Source organism: Aegilops tauschii, chromosome 3 (genome assembly GCF_002575655.3).
Source record: "Aegilops tauschii subsp. strangulata cultivar AL8/78 chromosome 3, Aet v6.0, whole genome shotgun sequence".
In the NCBI taxonomy this organism is placed as follows: domain Eukaryota; kingdom Viridiplantae; phylum Streptophyta; class Magnoliopsida; order Poales; family Poaceae; genus Aegilops; species Aegilops tauschii.
The window spans coordinates 92,665,458-92,675,655 of NC_053037.3; the positions used below are offsets into that span (position 1 = coordinate 92,665,458).

Below are 10,198 nucleotides of genomic sequence, written 5' to 3' on the forward strand. Positions count from 1 at the left end.
AAATGATGTTGTTCTGCAGCTTGGGGATGAAGTAGACCTGGGTGAGTGCTCGATGACGTCCGTCTTTCGTGACGAAGAGGACGGTGCCGCGCCCGCATATCTCAACTGCGGAGCCATCGCCGAAATGAACGCGCCCCGTGATGCCGGTGTTCAACTCGAAGAAGGCGTCGTGGTCGCCGGTCATGTGGTTCGATGCTGCCGTGTTGATGTACCACAGGTTGTCGCGCCGTGCCGCTGCATCGCCGATGGTGACGTTGGCGTTCTGCTCGTCGAGGAAGACCTGGCCGCCTTCCTTGTCGTGGTCGGGGTCGGAGCCGAGGAAGACGATGTGCGCCATCAGGAGGCTCCCCTCTCCTTCTTCCTCATCCACCCGTGCGATGTTGGCCTCGTCGCGCTGCTTCTTGCGGCAGTCACGCGCCCAGTGCCCGTTCTTGTTGCAGTAGCGGCACTTGTCGTCGCTAGTGGTCACGCGGTCGCCGTTGCGGGGCGGCGCGCCGGCCTGGTTCTTGCCCTTCTGCTGTCCGCGCCCACCACGGTTCCGGTGCTTGCCCTTCTGCTGCCCATTGCTGGACTGGCCCTCGCCGCGCTGCTTGCACCGCGCTTCCCACTCCTCCTCAGTGAGGAGCAGGCGAGTTCCTCCCGCGCTATCTTCTTCTTCCAGGCGCTCCTCAACCGAGCGAAAGCGCCCAGTCACCTCCTCAAGCGACAGCGTGCTGACGTCGAGGAGGGTCTCGATGGCAATGGCGACCTGGGAGTACTTCTTTGGAATGACGCGGAGGAACTTACGGACAACCTTCTCGTCGTCGACGGTGTCGCCGAGCGTGCGCAAGTTGTTGACGAGGGCGGTGGCGCGCATGGTGAACGCGTCGATGGTCTCGCCCTCCTTGAAGGCGAGGTTTTCGAAGTCCTTTCGAAGCTTCTGAGCGGTGGCCTCGCGTACCCGGCTCGTGCCCACCCGCAGGGCGCGGATGGCCTCCCAGGCCTCCTTCGCCGATCGCTTGACGATGATGGACCCGACCATCTCAGGCGGCAGGCCACGGAGGATGGCGGCCATGGCGTACTTGTCGTCGCGGAAGGTGGCTGTCTCCTTCCCTTCGACCGCGACCCAGAGCGCCGCGGCCTCCATCTGGACCTGCATGACAAGCGCCCACTCGATGTAGTTCGTCGCCGTGAGCATGGGCGGGGGGCCCGTGCCGCCGGGCTCGCGCACCAGGCGCTCCTGGACGATGATCTCCCGGCCGTTGCATCGCGTCGAGCTCCTCCCACGCCTCATGCGCGGAGGAGTGTACGACCGATCGCCGGTGTCAGCGCCCCGAGCCGCTGGAGGGGGTGAGTCGGTGGCCATGGTCCCCGGATCAAACCGGCTCTAATGCCAATTGTTCCGCAGCCGTGCGAGCTGCAGAGTTCAGGCGAGAACGTGAACGAGAGAGAGTTTTGTGCAGTGCAAAGTGTTACTGCTTTTCTTGATTATCTCTGAACTTATACAAGAAGCAAATGCGATCGTGGCTTCAGCCACGCCCCCACGGACGCGATCGTGCCATCCCACGATACCAGGGCGTGTTGAGCTGCTGGCCTCACACAAAACGTGGGCAGGATCCGGCTAGTCCGTCTAACTGAATGCTAACAGAAAAATCTGACTAACTAACTGAAACTGACAGCTAACCTGACAGCTAGATTATTCAACACACGCGTCCGCGGCGACGCCAGCGCGGCTCCCCCTCCCCTCGGCTATATAAGCCACCCCCGAGGCCTCTCGAGCTCACAATCGACCTCACCTCATCTCCAGCTCCCTCCCCAATCACTCTCCCGAGCTCAAAGAGCTCTCTTCGCAGCCCATCGCCGCCGTGGTCGCCTCAGCCCACAGGCTAAATTCGGATGAGCCGAACCCCCTCACTCCATTCTGCTGCCACCATCCTATTCCCCACTCCTCGGTGCACCTCCTCCACCCCTCGCCCCCTCGCCGGAGTAGCAGAAGGCTCCGTCTTCAAGTTCAACCGCCACCGGAGCCGCCTCTGTTCCCCTCTCCTCGCGGTCGCCCCGCCCCTCTCCGGTGCCGTCTGACCTTGGGGACGGGTGCGGCCGGTCCTCCCGCGCCCGTCGGTGGCCTCGGCTTGGCCGGGGACTGCCGAAGCTGCCCGGGTCATTGCCGGCGTCGAGCTCTTCTCTCTGCATCGCGGGCGGCGTCGGGAAGGAGAAGAAGGCCCCGTCCCCTCCCTGCCAGCTGGCCGGTGGGCCTCGCGGTCCCACCCGTCAGCCGCACACCCCGCTGACCCCACCACCGCTGAGGTGGATAAGTGGAAGCGGTATTCTAGAAATACGTTTTCTTGCGATGAAAGCGTACTCTGGTGTTCTGCAGTCAGAAATGCGTTTTCACTTCAATGAAAGCGTATTCTCTGGATTGCACGTTTTGTTTTTCTAGCCGAGGGCCTGTTTGTGATGATTTCTTTACAAATAGGTCCCTGCCAGGAAAACATTCATATCTTTTTACTCCCAACTCCAAATCAGGTGATTCCAAAGCCCACTTCTTCGTTTCATCGAGCCCGTTCTGATGGAATCATTTTCACCATGTTTTGACATTCTGAAAATGACCATTTTGCCCCTGCCCTTATTCAGCCCCCTCCGAGAGAGTATGTTTTTCGGCGATCCTTTCCGCGAGTTTCTCGCACTTTCTCCCGGTGATTTCTTCCACCCCAGGCAAGCCACACCCTCCATTTGCATCACTGTAATGCAGTGACATGGTTTAATCTATTTGAACTTGTTTAAAATATTGCTTTAGCTACATGACTTTGTGCATGTCATTTTCTCGGAGTATTATGTTGATCTTGTTGTTGCAATGCTATTGTTTGGATTACTAGGATTTATGTTTGTAGTTGATGAGTATCATGTTGCCATTGGATTATTAGTGGTTGGTATTATTATTATTTCCATGATGGTATCTGTTATTATATTTTGGAGTATTACTTTGGATATCATGCTGCCTTTGGATTATTAGTGGTTGGTATTATTATTATTTCCATGATGGTATCTGTTATTATATTTTGGAGTATTACTTTGGATATCATGCTGCCTTTGGATTATTAGTGGTTAGTATGATTATTTTCATGATGCTAGTTGATGTTCTGTTGCTTGGAGTATTATTTTCGGAAATGATGTTTACATGTGGATCTTAGCCGAATAGCTTTATTCTTGTTATTGGACTAGTAGGATTATTGTTTTCGGATCCATCATGACAGTAGTGTTGCGCTACCCTTGGAGTATTTTGAGATGATGATATTATGCTTGAATTATTTGTTGGATATTGCTATGATTTGGATTATAGTTTGATAGTTGATATCGGAGTATCAGTTACCACAATTATATTTTTGGGGATAAATTCTGTCATTAAGTTGGTCAGGTGCCGCCGAACCGGGCTTTCTCCAGTGCAACCACATTTGCCTTTTTGGGAAGGCCCTAATGCGGTCTATTGTCGTGCCTCTTGCCGGTGCCTCCAACTAGGGAAGGTTATGGGCGTGCGTACCCTGGCCCGGTAAGCAGACATAACCTTGTGTGCCCGTTGTTGTTGTTGTACCCGGGTTATCCCTGTGTGGGACCGTTTATTGTTTTGGCCACGACGGTGGCCGTTGGTGTCTTTGGTAGACACGGGGCCACCCAGGACTAGCCCAGTGGGGAGTGAGTCGGAGTGGCCGGGAGAGTGTCATGGCAGTAGATCGGTTTTGTCGGAACGCCGTTGGTCCACCCGAATGGGAGTGCGAGGCCATGGGTTCCGTGGTGTGGGTACAGTGCGCTACCTCTGCAGAGTGTATTTAATCTATCGATAGTCGCATCCGTATTAGGTCCCACCGTTCGATCAACACTCACATGACGGAATGACTTATTTGTGATATATATATGTTGATATTTTGAGCAGTACAGAATGGCAGGATGTTGATGATGATGTTGGAGACCAAGTGTTGGTCATGGTTGTGATCGCCGGAAAGATCACCATTTGGTTTTAATCACGAGGTGGTCGAGATGGTATATTGCTTGGCCGGTTAGCCAAGAGAGATATGGTTATGGAGATCTGAGATGGTGATTTATCAGTATTGTATCAGTTTCATACCATGCTTAGTAGTTGCCGGCGTATCATGATAGGTGTTAATTTAATTAACCTGCTTAATGCTATGTTATTGCCTTGCCTTGATGTTTATGGTTGTTGTGAGCTTGCAAGTACATTCAATGTACTGACCTGGCGTGTCATGCCAGATTGCAGGTGATGCCATGTTTGCTTGATTGCTGGTCAAGGTTGCCGTGCGTGCGAGCTAGATCGTGTCCCAGCCAGAGTCCCTGCGGAGTGGAGTTCACCACCTTCGTCGTTGTTCCGCTGCTAGAAGTATTCCGCTGTTACGAGTTGTTTCACTACTAGCATAGAGCAAGTATAGTATCGCAGGCGTAGTGTCGCCGTGCTGATGTGCTTCTTTGTAACATCAGACCCGTGTAATTTTTATTCTTGTAATAAGAGATGAATTGTTCTATGTCAAGCAGTGACGTATTCCAGAGACTTCTCCTCGATCTCTGGGCTGGAATACGGGGCGTTCCGGTTTCTCTGAGCCGGGGTGCCACAGTACCCTATCCAACTTCTCATAAGTCGGAGTGGGCAACAAATTGGCCCATGTAAATTGTCTACGGGTGAGCTCAATTTCTCTCAAATTAAGACTCTCGATAATCATGTTGAACATCATAGACCAACGTCCATAAAAATTGTCATTGTTCTTTTCATCTCTCCTCCAAATGATATTAAAGTCTCCATCGACTAAGATTGGCAAAGTTTCATCTCCACATATCCGCACTAAGTCGGCTAGAAAATCTGGTTTCAGTACAGGTTGTGCTGCCCCATACACAGCCACAAGAGACCATCGGACCATCCAATTTTGATCTCACCCGAAACTTGACCGCAAAATCTCCCCGAACCATGTTAAGCACCTCAAGTGTTTCACAGCGAACCCCTAGTAATATCCCACCGGACCTTCCTCTAGGAGGTAAGACGTGCCAATCAAAATCAATTCCTCCGGATAGAGTTCCAAGGAACTCTGAGGTAAAATTATCTCATCGTGTTTCCAAAAGCGCAATAAAATCTAAATGCTGCTCTATCGTTGTCTCAGCCAAGAACCTACATTTAGCCAAGTCAGCTAGACCTCTGCTATTCCAAGAGATTCCTTTCATAAGTCATCATGGAAATTTTTCTTAAGCTTAACCCTAGCACTTCTACGGACCGCCGAAGTAGGATAAAATTTTCTTTTCCAGGGTCGCTTGGGCTTCTCCCCATCACCCTTCATGACCGTAGGGTCGGCAAAACACGAGACAGTGCCCTCCAGCATTAGAGGCTCTACAGTGTCCATAGTCTCCAACCCCTCCTCATCTTCGGTCTCCTCACTAGGCAAGAGATTATTGCAAATGTTTTCAAGGGCTACAATTCCTAGATTGTTTACGTCATCGTCATTCATAGGTTTGACTGATGCGAGGTTTCGAATTATTTCAGAAGCCCGCTCTGCTTCTAAATCTAAAAGATCATTAAAAGATTTCGCTACCTCCTGTTCATTTGAACCCAAAGTTATTCCTAAGTCATTTGCCTTATCAATAATTTCATGCTCGGTGAAATGCATAATTGAACAACTATTATCAAAAGACATACCTGTAGTTGCCTCGACATCTCGAAGCATGGCCGCCCTCTTGGCGCGCGCTAACTGCAGGTCATCAGCATCTGGTTGTCCCTGGATCCGGTGGCTGACATGCCTGCCAGCCGTGACCGGATCCGAGATCCCACCAAAGGCGACAAGCTCCTCTGTAGTCCTCTCCCGAGGCGTGTGCTCCCCACTCCGACTCCCTTCCCTAGCTGCCGGTGAAGAAGGGTAAGGCAAAGTCGAGCGGGTATCACCAGCCGAAGTGGTGGGAGAAGGAGACCGCGGAGCCACCTGCTCGACAGTCTCATCCCTTCCCAAATCACCAGCGCGGCGCGAAGATGACGTCGGAGAAGAAGATGAGCGGGCCACCTGCCCGTGCTCCTAGCCATGCTGCCCAGGCCTGTCCCTGCGGTGAGGGAACGAGGCGGGCCTCCAGCCCGTGCCTCTCCTCCAGATGGCAAGGGGCCGTCGCGACCGGGCTGGGGTTGCGGGCCTCCTGCCCACCACCCCCCACCCACCAGAGGTAGACCGCTACCCAACGAAACCTGCGGCCCGGGATCAACCCTCTGAGACAAAAGAGCCTCAGGCGAAACAACATCAAAGGGTGTCACTGGCGGTAACTCGAGCTCCTCTGGATCATCCGTCTCAACTCTATTACTCCATAACCGGCTAGGCGCATACCACGCTCCAAACGAACCAAACCGAAGTGTGTTCATCGGTGTCGTGGAAGATGACGCCTTTTTGGCCGATGTATCCGCCTTACCCTGCGAGTCCGGCTCCTTAGCCGGCTCCCGTGGTGTGCTCTCAGGCCCCTTGTCCTGATTCCCGGGCGCACCATCACCCTCAGTCGTATCCATGTCCTGAAGCTCATCTCCCTCTGAGGTATCAGTGTATCCTCAATCTCAAGCTCTAGCACGTATGTGATCCCGGCATGTGTCCACTTGACCACATCCGGTACGAACTCCAAACTGAATACACTGACAAGTAACCTCGCTGCTCCATGTGCGCGAGTAAATGGCATGTCAACCCGTTCCGTCTTACCAATGAGGGACCCCAAGCTCCAAGCTACCAGGAAGTGATTAATATATTTGCGCGGTGCACCATAAAAACGAACCCAGAGCTTCTCTAAAGGTGTACCCTCGGGCTCCTTCTCCTGCCACTTATCAAAGGCCATAATAATATTGGTACTCTGCACATGCCAAACTTGAGAATATGCAACTGATCCTCCTTAGTGGGAAAATCAACCTTGTAAGTCTGGGTCTCCAACTTGACAAGGTCCCACTGGTGGTTGCCTGGTACTAGGTCCTGTAACTGTCGTACAATCTGTGCCTCTGTCAAAATCCCATCAGTAACCTTGACAACAGCGGGGAAAGAGCTTTCTTGCACATGCGTCATAGGTGCCACATCCGGTGACTCAAAAAACATTAGCTCCTGACAGCAAACTCCATAAATATTGACCACCGGCTTGGGGCCAGAAAGAAGCGGACAGTCACCGGTCACATGCTGCGATCTACAACAGTAATCACATAATTCTGTGGTACACTCTGCCACAAAATGCCCCGGCTCGCCACATCTATAACACGGCAACTTCTTCTTCTTAATAGCCCACTTTGATAGCTTCTTGATGTCTACTATGCAACATTCTCCTTGTAGACGTTGTTGGGCCTCCAAGTGCAGAGGTTTGTAGGACAGTAGCAAATTTCCCTCAAGTGGATGACCTAAGGTTTATCAATCCGTGGGAGGCGTAGGATGAAGATGGTCTCTCTCAAACAACCCTGCAAGCAAATAACAAAGAGTCTCTTGTGTCCCCAACACACCCAATACAATGGTAAATTGTATAGGTGCACTAGTTCGGCGAAGAGATGGTGATACAAGTCCAATATAGATGGTAGATATAGGTTTTTGTAATCTGGAAATATAAAAACAGCAAGGTAGCAAGCGATAAAAGTGAGCGTAAACGGTATTGCAATGCTAGGAAACAAGGCCTAGGGTTCATACTTTCACTAGTGCAAGTCTTCTCAACAATAATAACATAATTGGATCATATAATTATCCCTCAACATGCAACAAAGAGTCACTCCAAAGTCACTAATAGCGGAGAACAAACGAAGAGATTATGGTAGGGTACGAAACCACCTCAAAGTTATTCTTTCCGATCAATCCATTGGGCTATTCCTATAAGTGTCACAAATAGCCCTAGAGTTCGTAGTAAAATAACACCTTAAGACACACATCAACCAAAACCCTAATTCCACCTAGATACTCCAATGTCACCTCAAGTATCCGTGGGCATGATTATACGATATGCATCACACAATCTCAGATTCATCTATTCAACCAACACATAGAACTTCAAAGAGTGCCCCAAAGTTTCTACCGGAGAGTCAAGACGAAAACGTGTGCCAACCCCTATGCATAGGTTCATGGGCGGAACCCGCAAGTTGATCACCAAAACATACATCAAGTGAATCAATAGAATAACCCATTGTCACCACGGTTATCCCACGCAAGACATACATCAAGTGTTCTCAAATCATTAAAGACTCAATCCGATAAGATAACTTCAAAGGGAAAACTCAATCCGTTACAAGAGAGTAGAGGGGGAGAAGCATCATAAGATCCAACTAAAATAGCAAAGCTCGCGATACATCAAGATCGTATCATCTCAAGAACACGAGAGAGAGAGATCAAACACATAGCTACTGGTACATACCTCAGCCCCAAGGGTGAACTACTCCCTCCTCGTCATGGAGAGCACCGGGATGATGAAGATGGCCACCGGTGAGGGATCCCCCCTCCGGCAGGGTGCGAGAATAGGGTCCCGATTGGTTTTTGGTGGCTACAGAGGCTTGCGGCAGCGGAACTCCCGATCTCTTCTGTTCCCCGAAGGTTTTAGGGTATATTGGTATATATAGGAGGAAGAAATACGTCAGGGGAGCCACGAGGGGCCCACGAGGGTGGAGGGCACGCCCAGGGGGTGGGCGCGCCCCCTGCCTCGTGCCCTCCTCGTTGATTCCCTGACATGCACTCCAAGTCCCCTGGATTGCTTCCGTTCCAAAAATAACTTTTCCGAAGGTTTCATTCCGTTTGGACTCCGTTTGATATTCCTTTTCTGCGAAACACTGAAACAAGGGAAAAAACAGAAACTGACACTGGGCTCTGGGTCAATAGGTTAGTCCCAAAAGTAATATAAAAGTGCATAGTAAAGCCCATAAAACATCCAAGATGGATAATATAATAGCATGAATACTTCATAAATTATAGATACATTGGAGACGTATCACTTCTCACCATCACGCTTATCTGGAACCTTATCAGAACCTCCGTCAGCGACCTTAACAACCCCGGTACTGGTCACCGAAATGCTGACCCCTGCCAAAAAAAAGGCGCAGACTATGTCTACAGCCACCTCGGGAAGAACAGGTGCGGCCGTCTGCACCGTAGCAGCAGGTTCGGCATGTGTCACTGCAGCCGTAGCAACAGGAAGTGGAAGAGGCCGGGGTGGAGGCGGGCGCCGACCCCCTCCTCTCCCGCCTCAAAAAGTACGGTGAGCTCCCCGTTTATACCGGTTGGTCGGTCCGGCCACCCCCTCGACAAAGTTGCCGGGAGGTCCTTGAAAACCGCGACCTTGTCTGCCGCCATTGTACTATCCAGAGCCACATCCATCGCACGACGAAGAGCCACGGTGTTGACCCTCGCCGTACGCATCGTATCCATCATCACCACACTGTCCGTATCGGTTGTAACGGAAGCCGTCACCACCGTAGTTCCGGCCACCGCCGCCATAACCATCACGACCAGGGCCATTGCCCCGCCCGGCAATGGGGGCACCACCCCGCCCTGCGCCTTGGGCGCCGTCCCGCCCTACTGCTTGGGCGTCGCTCCGCCCGGCGACATGGTCGCTGCCCCGCCCGGCGACCTGGCCAGTCGGCGCCTCCGGCTGCCTCACGGCGGCCCGGCCCGGAGCCGGGGCCATGTTTCTCGCTGGAGCCGGGGCTAGGGGTGCAACCCCTTGCTTGGCTAGCGGCTGGTTACCACGCCCCGCCATAGCAGCCGGTGCACTCGGCGGCCTGACTCTCCTTGCGGCGTGCCCGACACCGAGCGAAGGGAACCCGAGAATAGCTGTTCGACGAACCCTAGCGGTTTGGGTCGGAGGCGGATCAATATCTCTATCCAGATGATCGTCTCGGGGTGAAGCATAAGTTACGTAAGAAGGCTCCGTTACGTGCATCCCATGCTGGGCCACATACCCAGTCATGTCCGATTCCGCACCGGCCCTATCAGCCTCAGGCCCAACTTGGCCCAATAGCTAATTCAAATGTAATAGCCTGGCCGCCCGGATCTCAGCCGACCCAACGACCGCCGGCGCCGGCGGCTGCGCCGCCGCCCGTCCATTCCGTTTCTTCTTTCTAGTGAGTCTAGTCCAAGAATCCGGCAACCAGAAATCTAATAGAGTAAGTCGCGCAAGGCATACCTTGGGAATCGGACCCTTCCATGGCCGGATCGCGGACGGTGCCATTCTTCGGTAAACTATCCGGCGA

The 10,198-nt window shown here is 52.3% G+C and overlaps 1 long non-coding RNA gene across 1 annotated transcript; it reads left to right on the top strand.

Annotated features, from left to right (window-relative positions):
* Positions 1 to 1,775: 1,775 nt before the first annotated feature.
* LOC120976514 (uncharacterized) lies at positions 1,776 to 4,537 on the top strand. The gene is made up of 2 exons (XR_005772104.2): positions 1,776 to 2,505; positions 2,614 to 4,537. It is a non-coding gene; the product is annotated as an uncharacterized lncRNA (long non-coding RNA).
* Positions 4,538 to 10,198: the final 5,661 nt, after the last annotated feature.